This window comes from Rhea pennata, chromosome 1 (genome assembly GCF_028389875.1).
Source record: "Rhea pennata isolate bPtePen1 chromosome 1, bPtePen1.pri, whole genome shotgun sequence".
Taxonomy (NCBI): Eukaryota; Metazoa; Chordata; class Aves; order Rheiformes; family Rheidae; genus Rhea; species Rhea pennata.
In genome coordinates this window covers 14,657,998-14,674,483 of record NC_084663.1, presented here as the reverse complement: position 1 = coordinate 14,674,483, position 16,486 = coordinate 14,657,998, and the positions used below count along the sequence as shown (strand labels likewise).

Here is a 16,486-nt window from a genome sequence, read left to right as displayed (position 1 = left end):
TTTGTCTTACCATTTTCTTAAGACATTTCTGCCTCTTCCTACCATTTAAGTCTTGCAAATGGCAGTTTTTTTCATACAACCTAATAGCAGCCTTTATTTAGGAAAGGCGGAGTCATTAACAGAATCCGGTCTTTGGGACAGGGAAAGTGTTCCCTGGTGTTCTTGGTACGTTAGCAAATCTGAGGCCCAGCCACAAGCAGCTATGGTGTTACTCCTGGCTTTGTGCCCTTTTCCATCCACCCCCCAGCAATCAGTTTTTGATCAGAACTTGACGTTAGATATATGACATACTATTGCAGAAAAGGCAGTATATGATCAGGCTCTGGATATTTGGGACATCAGGCGCCCTCTTGTGATAACTCTCCTTGAGATACAACTTCAGGGGAATGCAGAGTGTGCATGTACCATGCATGCGGCAGTGTTTCAGACTTGGTTAAACCGAGTTTGCACAGAGACAAGGGTATGCCTGGGTACTGGCATCATGGTCAAACGTAATTCTAATGTGTAGGAGTTCCTTCCTCATGAATGCACAAAGTTCACTCCAACTACACGATATACATAGAAAGAGCTTACAAAAGTGACTTTCACCTTATTTGTCTCTCCGGAAAGTTTAAGATTTACTCAAAAGCAGTAATGTTTGTGAACTGTTAAATTTCTGTGGGAAAAAGTGTAAGTCAAGTCTTGAAATATACTCTAACAAATACGATGCAAGTTTGGATTTCTTTTTGATCTGGACTATGTTACATGTTTTTGATCATCTCCTTCTGCTGCACAATATCAGGAAAACGTGCTGCATCTCTTCAGGGGTTAAGTGTTGATTATTTCAGGCTTGTTTTAGACTGGACTACCTGACACTTTCTGGTGACATGTCTAGTCATTGTCATCTAGTCATAGTCATTCACTCTAGCGGTTTCTATCAGTGTAACTCTCAGCCTGAAAACTCCTGAGAACTGTAATCATTTCCCATTGTGGTAATTAGGATATGAAACAAGAATGGCCATATTGAGTATGGTTGAAGATCTGCCAAGCTCAGTGTCCTTTCTCCAGCAGACACCCCAAGCAGATGCCTTGAGCAAAGTCCAAGGAAAAGACCAGTATAAATACTAGGTTTTTCATTGCCCTCCTAGTGCCTACCACTTGCGCCTCAGAGGCCTCCTGTGCTGTTGGTGGGTTTTGTGTGTTCAGTAAACCTTCACAGATTTCATTTTCAGGATTGTCTAGTCTTTTTGCTGACACCAGTACAAACTCCTAGAATTCACTCCTTTGGCAAGGAGTGCAGGCAATTGACTGTGCCATGTGTGAAGAACCGCTTTTTTGTTCATCTTTCCTATGAACTTTAATTTGGAAGAAAAGTGAACAATTGCCATCCGTAGCACTTGATTTTATAGCTCTCTGCTATGTCCCTTTCAGTTTTTTATTTTTCAGACTGGAGATTCCTGTCTATGCGGTGTTTCTGTAGAGGACAAGTAATACCTGTGAGAAATTTTCAAACAATCAAAACCAAAATGCTGCATAAGTGCATAGAACTAATATTGTATATATGTTATTTTGCTTTTAAGATAAATCTGATAGTTGTTAGTCACAACAACAAAATATGTACAAAACCCTAATTTGATCCTTTTTATTGTACCTGCTCTGAAGTTGCTAAGAGTTATGTGCACGTACATGATGGCATGCTTGAATTTAACCCGGTAAAGACTAGAATTTCCTTTAGGCCTCAGGTAGAATTTTTCTGGGTCTCAGCTGGAACATGCCTGCCTTTGAGCAGCAGCAGTGCCAGAGGAAGGGATGGAAGGGCCAGTTCCAGCAGAGCCCTTCCAACCCTTGGAAGTTCTTGCCCTGCTTAAGGGACTATCCATCATGTGTTTCTTAGCTATGTTGTTTGCTATGAAGGGACCATTTCACAATTGTATCTGGTGCTCTGTGATGAATAACCCAGATGGGCATTGGGGAACCTGCAGAGTATTGAGGATGATGTAAGAGGTGCTTTTCCTTTGACCAGTGAAGTCTCATTGCCTGCTTTTCCCTTTCATGAAGAGGATGGGAAACAGCTCCAGGCTGAGATGAAGAAAGAAAGAAAGTTTGCTTGTAGTAGTTAGAGCTTTTGCAGAGTGTAGAGTGAAGCTCTACAAAAGACAGCATAGTTTTACTTGTAGGGTTTATATGGCTGAAATAGCTAACCTAAAATTCAGAGACAAGCCTCCAAAGAAAAATCAGTCATTTGCAAGTACAGGATATTATCCTTAATAATTTGAACGAAGCGTGTCGTTGTTCTTTCGCTAAATCTGCCTACTGTAAAATAACAACAAAGGGCTCCTTGTGGCTGCACAGCTCAAGCTCGGTGTTTGAAAATCTGACAGTGACAGGTCTGATGCAGCTGCTAGTGAAAGAGCATTTGCACGTTTACCTAAACTATCAAATGAAAGAAAGCAAAACATCCGAAGTGGAGGAAGGAGGGGGGAGATCTCAAACAAATGCGGGAGTAAATTGTCTTCTTCAGGTTACCACACATCTGAATTACTCCTCAATGAATAACGTAGTAACAGTTTTCTAGAAGACTGGCAGTTTTATTGTAATGTTTTGACAAGATAAAGGCACATAATAACATATGCCGGTTAGGTGTGTGGATTGAAATCTGTGCACTGAGTATGCATAAGAACTGACAGTGCTGAGGTGCAAGGGCAACACATACACTTTGTTAACCACTGAAGACTGAATTCAAATGGATGCTTCACATCCCACCCATCAGCTGTTGCACAGATTGTGTGTGCATGCTTTTCTCTATAATCCCCAATAGTAAGCATGAGGTAATTAAAAAGTAGCATATTCCCATTTAAGGAAACAAAGGGGTAGTTGAGAGCATGTGCCTAGATAATCCCTGCAGAGCTGTTGGCTTGTAGTAACTGGCTTGTGCATCAATACTTAGTCTCAGCATTATAGCAGTTAACTTTTTGCCTTTTTTAAAAAAAGAGAAATGTTTATATAAAACATTTTCCTAGTCATGTCCAAGAGCCCACTCTGAGCTCCAGCTGTTGCCACATTCTGCGATTGCATTCAGGTTTGTCTTTCCAAATGGGTATGAATAGAGTTCAGATGATCTGTCACTAATCAGTAGAAAGGATGTCATGATCTGAAGTCTGATATTGTGAAAAGATCCTGGGAAATGTATTTGGAGAGGAACTGCCTTATTCTTAACATGGTTGCAGGTCTGGCAGCAGGAGCTCATGAAGAGGTGTGGAAATTAGCTGAGTAGATGCCCTGTCAGCAAGGAGAGCTAGGAAGCTGCCCGCTTTGGATATAAGCGGACTTCTCATTGTTAAATCCCTTTGGGTAAATGGATGCAAATTATTTTTCTCTGCTAATGTAACATGATGTGAGGCAAAGCCACATTCAAGAAAGAAAAAATAAACATTTAAAATCAAACATAACATTAGGAAGTTTGTGATTTGTTTTTTGTTTTAGCTTCTTTTAGATTCAACGCAATAAACAGCTAAGAAAAAAGAACCGGGAAGTGAAGAAAAGGAGATGCTGAAGAGGAAGTGTGCGTTTTTAATTATTCAGTTCCTAATTCTCTGATCAGAATCTCTTTGTAGTTAAGTTAAACTATTTACAATGGCATTCTTTGTAACATTAATGTAATGCAGTGTATTTTCACATGAGTAGGTGTGGCAAGGTGCTGAATTAAAGATATAGTGAGTTTAAAAAAAATGCATTTCCTAGTGAATGCCACAAGGCCTATCAGGACTTCCATAACTATTAACAGGTACTTTTTCCAAAATACACTTTCTTGGCATGATTTAGGTACTTCACAATGCTATAGCTATCTATAATGGTGCCCTCTGGTGACTCCAAAAAGATTTACACTAGAATAAAACAAAAAACAAGGTAGAAGTTGGCCTGTTACGTGGAAGTATACTGGCCCGTATTCATTAAAGATTCAGGATCAGACTAAAGCTGCTAGGGCTCAGCTGGACAATACATATGAGGAACATACACACAGAGGTCTATGATTAACTCCAAGTGGTGTAGGAGCAGAGCTGTAATGAGTAAGACAGTCTCTCATGCTACCATACAACCAATTTCCTATGCATTTGTGATCTTGACTTCTGACACTACCTTTTTTTTTTCTGCCAAGACAAAAGAAAAAAGATGCAGCAACAATTTCTTACTGAGTCTGTTTGGCTAGTGGAGGGTAGTGTAAAATACATTAGCTGATGGTATGAAATTTCAGAAGCGAGTTAGCTGTGCCAGAGAATCTCTTGTATGTTCTGCTCTCTGTCACTTGCACACAGCCCCTGGAAAGCTGACCTCTTCGATGCAGTGCTTTATCTCCTGGATATTGCTTTTCATGTGCATGAGCTATCTGCAGCATCTAGTGATGGCTGTACACTTACTGCCTGTTGTTTGCCATGCTGGCATGCAGGACCTCCCTCATTGCACTGAGTCTAGTGCTCACGTGGCTGTTAATCTGTTTTAGTTGAAAATTAATCTCTTATTTGCAGAATTCTATTATTTATCAATGAGATCTGCAGCCGTGTAATCACTAGTGCAGATATAAGGAAGCCAGTATGTGTAGCTGCAGATGGAAGGAATAGTTGTGGGCAGGACTGTCCTTTTTCAGCATCAGTTCCCCTTTAAATTGCAGCTAGAAACATGTATCTTAATAGAAAGGACAACACTGGTGAGGTAATAAGAGGATCACATTTTGAAGCATTTAGCCCCAAAGAAAATCCATTCTCAAGCAGATGTAAGCAAGATATTGGATAGGAAGTAAAAGAAAAAATAAAACTGTTAAGGAGTTTGTATGGAGTATGAATAACTAATAAGTCAATCATTATTTATTGAATTTCCAAATTAGGTATTTAATCCCAATACCAAATGCATCAGCCTAAATAATTTCTCTGCTTATTAACACTATTCCTCCATGCTGTGTTTATGAGAGGATGCATCTCCTCCCATTCATGTCCTTGGCAAAACAGCCCCTTAGCAGTGCGCAGTCAGCTAGCTTTCATGCATATAGTCTCTATGAGAAAAATAAAGGAGTAAACAAAATATTTGTTTTGACAAGATGCCTACTTTGGTCATAGATTTTAAGGTTGGGAGACGCTAGTATGATTTTTTTCCCCTCATTTCCTGAATAATACAATCTGTAGAATCTTGTCCACTAGTTTCTTCCTTAAGACAATAATTTCCTTGTGAACGTAAAGGCCATGTTTTCAGAACATAGCCAGTCTCGATTTCACAGGCCATTTTGTACATGTAGAAGAGTTTGTGCCGTCATTGTGAGGCAAAATAATATGTTGGTGAAGGGTGGCTTTTTCTGCACCCACCTTTGCAGCATTTCAGTGTACGTGTCTTACACTGACAGGGCTTTCTCCTGGCCAGAGCAGTTAGCCAGTTTCTTCTAGGAGGAGAATAAATCCACTGATAAATTCTTGTATCTTTAGTGTGGCACTGTGTCTCTGAACATCCTAAGAACATGCAGCAACGAGTATTTTTCATAGTCTCTGTGTCTAACCTTGCATTTCTAGCAAGGCTGATTATCAGAGAGTTCTGTTCTTGCTTATTCTCGTGGTTCTGCTTTTAGCTGCTTGCTTTCTGTCTGATAGCCTTCTGATTTTTTTCCCCCCACAAAGATACATGCAGCTGAACCAGTTGGTGTCCCAGCTTCTGCTGCTTTTGCAAATCCTTGTCCCTTCTCCTGTGCAGTGACTTATACGTCCAACCAGCTTTCCCTGTCAAGGAACTTGTAATTATATCCCGAATGGAGGGTTGCTGCTGGGCTCAGAGCCTGGTCTCATGCTTCTCACTATCTGTCAGTCTTTGGATCTATAAAACAGCAGTGAAAGGAGCTATGGGTTTCAGTATGATTGCATGATGGGTCCAGAGAACTCTGCCCGTCCAAGCAGGGCTTTTCAGCTGCACGGGAAGTCTGGTATATAACGTAATACCAAATTACTGGGAATATATGAAGGACAACTGATGCGATTAACATGCCTGTGTAATGGTCCTTGCTTTCATTTCTCCATCTGTGATAATTAAGTTCCTTTAAAGGATTTGCTGCTGTGCTCACAGCAGCAGAGTTATGTCACTTTTCGTAGCACCTTCCACCATGCTGCCAAACCAAGGAGTTTCTTCTACCAGTGAGATGCTGACACTACATATGATCAGCCTGGGCAAGAGCAGCAGTAACTTATTTTAGGACAAGACAGGAAAATACCCTGGTTAGCTGAAACTGCTGTGAAAATGAGGTCAACAGACTGTAATTCTCCTCCTCTCTCTGTCTTGTTACGGTAGGTCTAGGAACAGACCACTTTGAAAAAAATGCTACAATAGACGGGTTTTAGAAATACAGAGAACCATGTAGAACTACAGAGAAAAATCCACAGTCCCAAGTAGGTGGAGAATTATCTGTTTATCTCATCTGTGAGAGGGAGTCTCCAGTTGGACAGCATGTTGGGGCAAATGATAGCTCTGCAGTGGAGAAGAATGTCCCCAGCATCATTTTTGGGAAAGCACCTTCACTTGGAGGTTTCTCCTTCAGGATTTAATTAGGCTTGTGAACTCTCATCAGTCCACGGAGCCCCAGGTGGCACAGCTGCAGGCAAATTTCCTTCATGTTGATGAGGATGCAAAGCTGTGGCAAGTCTAATAAGACCTTTGATGACTTCTCCAGTATAACTACACCAGTAATTGTCAGGATGCGTCAAGTAAATAAAGGTTAGGTCTTCTCTCAGTCCTGACTTACTGCAGCATGTTTTGTAATCCTCCTGTCTTACCAGGAATGAAATGCATGAGGTGTAATAAAAGAGGCAGTGCTTGCTATTCACTGGTGATTTATTGCAAATAAAAGCTTTCAGAAATAGCACAAGACAGGTCTGGCAACAGACTGTAAGATTGAGGGAATCCTTAGGAAAAAACAGCAAAGTGTAATGAAAGTCAGAGCCTGGTAATTCCCATGAGCTTAGCTAGAACTTGAGCTATAAGAATATCCTGCTACCCTGTGTGCAAATGAGACCCCAGACACCTGAATCTCCTGCAAACACTGCAGGTTAGTACTGAAATTCACCTTCTGGGAAGAGATGTGCATATTTCTGACAGAATAATTTTATGAACAGCTTTTTTCCTTGCATTACAAGCTATTGTGGTACTGATAGCAAAGTCTACTCATTACCTATAGACAAATTACCTTCCAGCTCCTTATTTTACTTAAGGGTGATCTGGCCAGAAAAAAGAGTTGTTGCAGGGGGTGGTTCAGTTATGTAGATACTGGGGCCAAATCCTTGATTCTGTAAAGAAGCTTTGCCCAATTCTGGCATTTAAACTTGGGTTTAAATGGCTCGTGTTCCTCAAAGTACTTCGACAGCATATGGCAGAGGCATCGTCCCAGCTACGGCCCCTTGCTAGAATGGGCACATGGCAAGTCTTAGGTTGGAGAAGTGGTCTGCAGCCGGTGCCTGAAGGACGGCTTTCATGTGGAACAGGAAATTGTTGCTTATCTGGAGTATCTGCTCTATTGGTTGTCTGCTTTTCAGTCTCCTGAACAAGATAAAACACATAAAGAGTGTGTGAGTCCCTCTGCTGGCATTTTGAACACACACTCCTGCATATGGGAGAAGGGGGAGCAGAGTGATTTAAGTGTCCCACTGTGAAGCCAGATGTGTAAGTTTATGTCCTAATTTGTTATGAGCCCCTGACCAACCCAGGTGAAAGAGGTCCTCTGGGATTAGTTAAATCCAAGGTTAAGTCCAAGAATGGCAGATGCTGTTAGCTGCAGAAATGGAAGTGTTGGCTAAGGCATTAAGTGTTTTTTAAGACGTTACCCTGAGAGACTACTCAGCAGTAGCAAACCTTTGAACTATTCTGCCTGCATACTATAAGACCAACTCCTAGGTTGATAAAAAAAGAAAAATACTGGTTCTTTGTGGCTGTTTGCCCCAGATAGCATTTAGGTGACTTTAAATATCATTTTGCATATATAACGGCATGATTTTGCCACACAATTGCAACTATGCACACTGATTGAGGCAAGCACAGGACACACATCCAACCTCTTTTTTTTCTGGTGAAGCCCTGGCACAGGTCTTCCTGCAGGCACCTGCAGATGTTACTCAGTACCACAGCAAGCCCCTGAGCACACAGGGCACACAGGGCAGCGCTTCGCTTGCCTGCTCCACCTCACACATAGGAGAGCCCTTCCTTCCTCCCTCTCCCATGCGACAGCAGGGACAGGGTATGCGCCACGGAGCAGGTAGCAGGAGAAGAAGGCAGCCACCTCAGCGCCAAGCTGTAGATCTCATCCACTGTCACTTCTTTTTCAAAGCAAGCCGGCAGAGACCCAGCAGCAGCAGCAGCCTCCAGCACTGCTGGGACATCTGGTCCTCACTAGGAAATTCCTCTACCTGTTCCCCAGAACTGTTCTGATTTACAGCACAACACCACAAGCAGTTGCATGCAGTTGGCCCATTGCAGGTGTGGGAAATGACTGGCTGAGAAGGTTTAGGGGAATTTTCAATTTAGGTGATAATTTGTTGTCTGAGCTCCACCTAAGCTGCTCAGTGGATGTACTTTATCAGCTCTCCTACTGGAATAACACTGTAAGAATGCTGTGTTTGTTAACTGGACTTTGAGGAAAGTTTAAATTCAGCAAAGACACACTTCTGAAGAGCACTAACTTTCTCATGTCATACCTGACAAGAGAGGCGACAGGGTACCGTTCAGGTATTGTAACAGTAGGTTAGATAGAACTGTTTCAGGCCTTGTAACACAAATCTAGAGAGTTTGAACAGCTTGCTAAAAAATGTTAAGCTACTTTTTCTCTTATTCTAACAAGAAGTTAATGGTGAGAAAAAGCAGTTATCTAAGAACTTATTTTTCTGTGACATTTACCATTAAATTGAGAGAAAGTACATGCCAACATTTGTTACCATTTCAGTCCAATCCAGGTAGATCCAATTTATGTGGGGAGTGTGTTTCTCAGGCAAGGGAGGAGAAGCAGTACTGCTAAATAAATCTCATCTGATAGGCAATTGAGTTATAAAGGCGTCACATTAGGCCTGCTCTCCAATACAGTGTAAACAAGACACAGGGTTTAATCAGATCAGACAGATGATAAGGAGCTAAATTACAGCAGGATTCATCAGCCAACAACGCATAAGGCTAGAGCTTCTCCGATGGTGCAAGTTAGCCTTCTAAAGCTAAAGGTTTAAGTGAATGGTAGTATTTCACCATTTGGGACAGTAGAGCTAGAAGTTAGAGGAAAGAAGTTTAGAAACCATGAAAGTAATACTGCTGCATGCAGCAAGATGTAAAGACTTTAATTTCTCCCAAAGACTTACAGATGATTTCACTGCAGTGCTAGAATGCCATCGTAATTGTAAAATCTTGCATGAAAAGCTGAAGGGAAAAAGCCCTATAGGATAAACTAACATTTGAGGCCTAAAATGGATGCTCTGGTACGTGACACAAAGCTACAAGCAGAAGATTCGAATAGCGAGCCAGCAAGAGGGCATCCCAAGTGCCTTGGGAAGAGTGCTAAGCAGACTGCAACAGCACCAAAATCTGTGGGTGGGATTGGTTGACACAATTACCAGGATTTACCCCTTTACGGTTCAACTAACTCGGCAAAATTGCCCACAAAATACTACACGTGTTATTGTAAATGTATTTTTCTTTGGCCTTTCCTCTCCGAGGCTACATGATCTTAATTCATCTGAATTTCTAAAATAGTGGGGTCAGGTGGTTCTGCTAACAGCATTGCACTGGCCATATTGAACTGCGATTCAGATTCATCTGTACGTTTAAGAGAGCAATGTGTCCTCACCTTGTGTCACTGTTTTCTTGGTTGATCTACTGTCAGGAGAAGATACTGCCTTCCCGGCTGCTGGACTGACCTCTTTATCCTCTCTATTCATGACATTGCCAGTTGCTAAATGACCTCCTTAACACTGAATCCCAAACGTGGAAAAACACCTATTTGAAACCATGGTGCTTAATTAGCTCAGTCGGTCAGTCAATCCTGTTTACTCCTGCAGCAGCAGAGCAAATGCACATTTTTCCTTCAAAGATGGATCAAGGCTAAATGTGTTTTGTGCAGATAAAAACCACAAGGTTTCCACAGCCATATCTGGCAGAATGGTGTCCCCTTGTCCTGGGGTCCACCGCTTTTTTGACAGAAAACAGTCTGAGCTTCCTGCATTTTGATCTAGGATATTGTTTGCCTTAAATAATAGATGGGGATTTGTTCATTCAGTTCACAGGAGTTCCCATAATCTCAAAGGGAGTTTAAAACCCAGCCAAATGCATGGGATTACAGTATCCTGTTTTTAGAGCAGCCAGCACCAGCTGTTTCAGAAGAAGGTTTAAGAAGCTCCCTAGGGGACAAATATGAAATAATCTTGATTTCTGGTTATAACTTAGGACTTTGTCAGGGACTTGGCTCTGAAGCATAATGCTTTCTATTTCTTGCAATTTTTTAATCCGTCTAAAAAATGCCAAACATTCTCGTTACTCACTTACCTATCCAATAGCGTTTTGGATCTTTAATCTCAATATCTGGTGACAAGGAGTTTCCAGGATAGTTAAAGGTGTCATCCTCCTCCGTTCTTCCAAACCATCCATTTTCAAACTACTCGGCTCCTGACAGCATGTCATAACCATAAATAACAGGAGGAAACCTAACTGCAACACACCAAGACAGTAAATCAATGTTAGTCATTTGGTGCTCTTCTTAATAATTGGATTTTTGCCCTAATCCTGCTGAAAATCACTCTTCTCCACCCTCTGTAATATCAGGAGGTATTTGGTTTGTATGTATTTTCTTAGATTTCATGCCATCAGGTTGCCTGCCCATAGCATTTAACAAACTTCTTAGCATCCTTATTAAAAATTAAACCTGATTATTAAAATCCCTGAGAAGTTTTTCAGCAAAATGTCTCAGCCCTGTGCAAAATACAGCACACAGGAGGGAAAGCTGGAAGAAGGCAAGGGAGAACTTGGGGCTCTTTCAGTGACCTTAATTGCCTTTGGTTTTATACCTGTGTAATCATTTCTATATAAAAAGCATGTTTAATACTGATATACTGTTTCGTATACAACTATGCTGTAGCGCTATAATATACAATTATATATATACAAACATACAGATGTGTATGTGTACTATGCTGTAGCATGTAACTACACAACTATGAGACAGTGAACTCAGCTCTTACATTATTTGACTATTTTTTTAATATCAAACTCTTCGAGCAGTGCCTTCAACATTCATCATAACTGATTAGCTGTCATAAAAATTAATAATTTAATGCATTGTTAAAACAAGCTTAAGCGTTTCAGTTTGTCAGCATTCAGTGCTCTGAAGGCATCTGCTATTGTTAGTAGTAAAATAGAAATAGCTAGCTTGGAGGATTTTGCTTGTAGGTGCACCTACCAATATTTACACCTTACTGCAAAGCATAAATAAAACCTTAATAAAGAACAGACTTTTCCTTATGGGTAACTGCTGTCTGCAGGGTTAGATAGTCCCTCTTCTGAAAGCGAAGTCACGTGCACAGAGGGCTGCCAAAGAGACTGAGCAGAGCCCGCAAAACGCTGGGCGAGACGGACCGGTGTCTGATCTGCTCTGGCAGGTTTGCATTCCTGGTAAGTGGTTTCTGTAGAAACAAAACAGAATGTAAGTTAATAACATACTTCATACGTCAGCTCTGAACCTCTTTTGTCCCAAACATGGAGAAAGCTACATGGGCTGTTTTACAGACAAAAAAAGTAGCTTATGGGAAGGTAAACTTGGCCGTGGTGACTGATTGAACTGGCTTTCTCAGAAACAAAGTTGTTCTGAGAAATCCGCAAGTATTTTACCGGCCGTGGGAATTACTGTGTTGGGGACAGTGAGCTAACAGGGTACCTGCCACTGCATTCAGGGTTAGATTTAGGATTCCTGGTCTGGAGGGGTGAAAATCTGGGAAATCAAATGTCCTGCACCAGCAGCAGTTAACCAGAGAGCGTTAAGGAACTTGCTGGGGCAGCAGAGCTAGACTGTCTATACTGTTACAGTGGTTCCCAGCTGGTTTTGGCCTGGGGTGAACAGTCTCTCCGGAGCAACACTCGCTGGGGATGAAGGAGTCAGCGCGTGCCTGGTGTCATTCCCGGTGGGCAGTCTGGGCGAAGCCACGTCGCTTGGGAGGCTATGAGACTTCAGTGGGATGGGTGGGGGACATTCAGGGCTGGAGAACGGTCTCAGACAAGCTTAATTGACGTTAATAAGTTAATTTTCACCTGTATACACAGAGCTACACAGTTAATTTCAATTTGTATACACAGTGTGTGGGTAAGAGCTGTGAGGGACAGGACAGGCAGCTCCTTCAGCACTCCTCCTGCCCCAGAGGGACTCAGGTATTCCAGTCTTTATTCAGTCTTTTCCAGTCTGCTCTTGCACTGGAGCTGAGCCTCTCCAGTATCCAGGTATCTCTCTGGGTCCTAGTTATCTTGGCACCGCAAGGTAGTGGTGGGGAAGGTGTGAGGAACCGAGACAACCATCACAGAAGTCAGATCAATAGCAAAATGCAGGAATATGAATTAATGTTTCTAAAGGAAGCCCCTCTCCAAAGACCTTCTCAGAGAGAGGGGAAACCTCTCAAAGGAGCTGGGAGACACTCACTGCCCTGTCTCCATCTGCTGGTAGCAACAAGCTACAGGCTAGAATGGTGAAAAACAGTTATTAAGCATATTTCTGTGTTACTAGCTGGCAACTGAGTGGCTACATTTCAGCTTTTACTCTGTCTCGATAAATGAGTCACGTAGGCACACGAGCCACTTGCCAGGGGCAAACCCCACGTTGATGTGTCTCAGCTGTGCACTTGCAGCAGCTGCTTTGAGGCAGGACTAAAAAGGCTGTTGAGGAGCAGCATTGCTTGTGCAAATGAACGCTCTTGTGGGCAGGTACAGCAGCCCCATCAGAAAATAGGACGATTGAAAAGATAAAGTCCTGGCTAGGGTTGTGAAAGAGCTGGGCTTGCTACGAACGCACAACTTCGTTAATGGGATTTTGTGGGTTAAGCCTGTTCGAGCTTGTGAAAAGAGAAAGAAGGGGGGGAGGGGAAAAGGAAAGCTTGCCTGATGGCCAAGCAAGCAGCTGAAATGGTTGCACTCCTAAGGCAAGAGCTTTGAGCCAAAGGAGTTTCTAGAGCGCAAAGCTGACGGAGTAGAAAAGCAAGCTGTGTGCAAAACGCTTTAATTAAACCGCGGAGAGCAGAGGGCGAAGGCAGATGTTTGGTGGGAAGGCCGGCGTCTCGCCGTGCTTTCCCGCGGTGCGTAACCGCAGCCTCTCGGGGCGGGGGGACGTTCTCCAACAGGCCGCGCTGGCCTGAGCCCAGCTGCTGGCACCTTTGTTCAGAGGTGATCAACGCAAACAACCTCCCGGGGAACGGCCCCGCACGGCCTGCTCGAGCCAGGCACCCCTGGCACAGTCCCATCCGGCGCGAGCTCTCCTTCACCCGGGCCATCGGAAACGGGGCACGTCCCAGCTGCCCGTGAGCCGGGATGCAATGCTGGAAACCCTCCTGGGGCCCCGGCTCCCGCGAGGTGCCAGCGCCTCTCCTCGATGTAAGGTCCTTCGTGTTGGTTCCCGCTCAGCTGCGTATGTCTCGCGATTCCCTGCCATGGATAAAAGCAGGGCCAAGAGATTTAAGGAGGAGATTTTCAGGCTGAATTATTTACAGTTCTTACTATTTCCAGTTCTTTCAGGCTGACAGGTTTGGTAAGGAACCGTGGAGCTTTGGTGAAGGCAAGCCTTTTGCCATGGAGCAGTTGTGCCGTAGTGTATTTCCTGTAAAGCGGCCAGCTCCTGTAAAGGATTTTCCGTTTTCTGTTTGTAGATCATTTGCACCTGGCTGGATGCGGTTGCCTGGAGGACGGCACAGCCTTTCCCCGTGGCACTGCAGGGACGTGCGCTTCTCCCCACCTGGCCTGCTCCCTGCTACATCTGCTTTGGTTTTATTCAGTAGTATTAATAGTGGTGGTGGTCTCTGGAGCCAGATTAGTGTTGGGGTTAGCCCAGCCTGGGAAGGCCCCAGAGGGAGGAGGAGAACAGCCTGGGGTGAAAGTAAGGCCTGCCACCTGGGGGGTGATTTCCCGCACCAGCCCTGGCAGGCTGACGGGTGGATGTGTCCATGTCGCTCTGGATGCAGCAGGACAGCAGAAGAACTAGGAAAGGTTGCACTTGCCTCTGTGCAGAAGTAAGTTTCCTTTCCCAGGTTTTATCAGTTCTGCTGGGCATTAAATCAAACTTGTTGCATGTAGGTATAATTCAGTCCACCTCGAACTAGTCCTAGTGCACTCTAGAAATGAGCATGAAACTGCTAGAGATGATCAGGAACAGGACAAGGAATAAATAGTCTAGCACTTTCTCCAGAGAGAAAGTCTCTAACTTTGTCATTAGAAAGTAATTATTCTTGCTAAAACTGGCTAAGAGGTTCATGTATCTGCAGTGCATAGCTGATCCTGTCTTGGAGCGTATGGCAGGCTGGAACACTCTCCTGCTGTGTTTTTAAGAGTAATGAAAACAAAGAGTTATTTAAGAAGCCTCTCCTTTGAGCTGGGAATGCTTGGTAAGGCGCTCTCTTTTCTAGAGCTCCTGAGTGTTCGGACACCTTAAAATTTTTTAAGGCCAGTGTTGAATTGTTACAGCTCTGCGAAGCACTGTGAAAGAAAAAGACCAGTGATCACAGGATGAATGGGAACTTTACTTTCTAAAATGCTTACATCTAAACGAACACTTAAAATATATGAATACATGTACAACCAGAAAGTGAAGAAGAAAGAAAAGTTTTACATGCAAAACATTGCTCAGGCTGACAGTAGGACAACAGATGCACTTGAGAATGAGCAAAACCACTTGGAGCAAGCAGTTCTTCCTTTGAAAGAATACCTGGAGCCCTGGGTAATGCAAAAAGACCCTTTGAGGTCTTGGGGAAAATTGTTTAAATTAATGTGAAATGGCAAAGATATCCCAAAGACCTGGGAAAGCCAGGAAAGGATAAAAAATAGAGCCTCTCAAGATACTGATAAAGTAATAAAAACCTGCACCAGTAAAACCAAAATTGCTACAGGCAGCACTGACCCTACAGTCAATTTCAACACTTCCTCTTAAGGCTTTAATTCAGGAATTTCTTAAAGTCTGAGAGGATTTAATGGCAAAAAAAAAAAAAAAAAAAAAAAAAAAAATCTTTTCTGTGCTCCTCTGCTGTGTGACTGAGCCTCAGTAGGGCTAATTCTTTGCAGCTGCCCAGGCAGAAAGCCAAACTCTCAGGTGGCAGCTTATGGGCAAAACAGGAGAAGGACCTCTAGTGTCCTCAGGACAGGTTACCTTGGGCAGGGAAAAGCCCAGAAAATGGCTCTCCCACGTGGGTGGCCAGAAGAGGGTTGTAAGTGCCAGGAGGAGCCGTATCCAGTTTGCAGCAGGGAGGCAGAGCAAGGCTGTGGGGCCCGAAGAGCTGGACCGTGGGAAGGGATGCGGCTCAGACTCTGCTCTTTTCCCTGAGGGCACGCGGTTTTGCGGATCTTGCATAGGGACAGAAAGCAGGGATCTTTGGTTATGGCACACACACAGTAGAATTGGTGTGGAGGTTCAGAAGCTCTTCTGCCCCCATAGTCCTGTCCTCATCCCTCCCCAAATCCCCTTGCCCATGCTGACTAACCCTCTCATCCTCTGCGGTCTGAGCTTTCACTCCCTCTCCCTTCTCTCAGTGCCCTTTTCACTTCCCTTTCCTCTCTTCCCTGCAAATATTTGAGGTTGATTTTTTTTTTTCTGTCTAGAAATAATTGGAGCCCTCCTCAGTTTCTTTGCTGCACTGTCACATTTCCCTTCAAGCTAAAGCTCTTTGAGCACAGCACCTTCCTTTCTCCCAGCTGTGGGAAATGCCCTCCAGTTCTGCACATCTTCCCGAGTGCCTGAGCTCCTGTGAAACCTAACGTGGTCAAAACCTGCTTGGCTATCCCATTCGTGCCACGCATCAAGTAATCCTCTTCGTTCCTGAACACAGTGCTATGTACCTAACCGAATGACTTAACTTCTGTCTGAATGTTGTCTTCAGCTCTGTTTTCCCCATGCGCAGAGGGCACCATCAATCAGATAGGATAAACACAGATGATTTGAGAATGCCTGGGGCACTCAAGTGAAAAAACAAGCTCATAACAATGTCATCCTTAAAAGCTAGGGTTTTTCCCCCAAGAGACTGCATCTAAAAATGTCCCAGACTGACATCATTATTTCTGCTGTGCACTGTCGTGAGTCACGTAAAATCTCCAGGATATCTGAGCGGGCATGTGAAATGTAGGAGATTTAGAAAAGTCAACACTGAACGGACAAGCTTTATCCATCTCAACTTTCACAGAGCTGCTGTTCAGCAGCAGTTAACCGGGATTTGGCTGAGATAATCTGAACCAATCTTTTTCTGAGCTTTAAGAGCAACAGGTGAGTCAGGCTGGCTCC

The 16,486-nt window shown here is 43.5% G+C and overlaps 2 long non-coding RNA genes across 4 annotated transcripts in view; both read left to right on the top strand.

The window, feature by feature from the left end:
- Positions 1–6,825, top strand: part of LOC134143724 (uncharacterized) — a 31,039-nt gene extending 24,214 nt beyond the window's left edge. Inside the window, exons 6-7 of one of the 3 annotated variants that reach the window (XR_009959175.1) lie at positions 3,463–3,541; positions 6,298–6,825. This is a non-coding gene — a long non-coding RNA (uncharacterized LOC134143724). Of the gene's footprint in view, positions 1–3,462; positions 4,447–6,297 lie in introns of those variants that run through there. The other 2 variants (XR_009959176.1, XR_009959174.1) reach the window with 2 other exon arrangements.
- A 4,685-nt stretch (positions 6,826–11,510) lies between these two features.
- Positions 11,511–14,750, top strand: LOC134143736 (uncharacterized). The gene is made up of 2 exons (XR_009959177.1): positions 11,511–11,640; positions 13,872–14,750. It is a non-coding gene; the product is annotated as an uncharacterized LOC134143736 (long non-coding RNA).
- Positions 14,751–16,486: the final 1,736 nt, after the last annotated feature.